A 795-nucleotide genomic window follows, 5' to 3' on the forward strand; every position below is an offset into this window, starting at 1 on the left:
ATATTCATTAATTCACTTTGTTTTCAAAGAAAGACTTTGACGCCAAAATAACAGTAGTGACGTTAAATTTACATTTTTTCCTGCAAATGATTACATTATTGATATCCTGTAAATGTGTTTGCTCATTTTTACAACTTGTGAATTATCTGGCAGTTTTCATTACTATTATTTTGCTACTAGTGGGTGGGTGGAGACATAAAGGTGGATGAACAGGATTGACTGCTTTGTAAATACATTCATGCAAATGACCAGAAGAGCTCATGTTGAAACAGTTGCTAAGCCTTTATGTACACAACCCGTGTATATTGCTTATATAAATAATACTTATTGTTCAAACGTTTGGGGTCAGTAAAATTTGATTTAAAAAAGGCATTTTAGATGAGCAAGGGACAAAATTACATCTTTTTAACAAATTTTTTAACTCTAATCATTAAAAATATATATTTTGAAATATTATGCAGCACAGCTGTTCTCAGCATTCATAAAGCTTCTAAAGCAGCAAATCAGCATACTACAAAGATTTCTGAAGGATCATGTGACATTGAAGACTGGCATAATGATGGTGAAAATTCAGCTTTGCATCACAGGAATGAATTACATTTTAAAATATATTTAAGTAAAAAAAAAAAAAAGTGTTATTTTAACTGGTAAGAATTCACAATATTACTGTTTTTACTGTACTTGCATTGTAAATGCATTCTTGGTGAGCATAAGAGACTTCTTTCAAAAACATACAAATGTCAGACTTTTGAATGGCAGCATTTTTTTTTTCTTCAAAGTAAAAACACCACAAGC

The sequence above is a fragment of the Onychostoma macrolepis genome, chromosome 25, assembly GCF_012432095.1.
Source record: "Onychostoma macrolepis isolate SWU-2019 chromosome 25, ASM1243209v1, whole genome shotgun sequence".
NCBI lineage: Eukaryota > Metazoa > Chordata > Actinopteri > Cypriniformes > Cyprinidae > Onychostoma > Onychostoma macrolepis.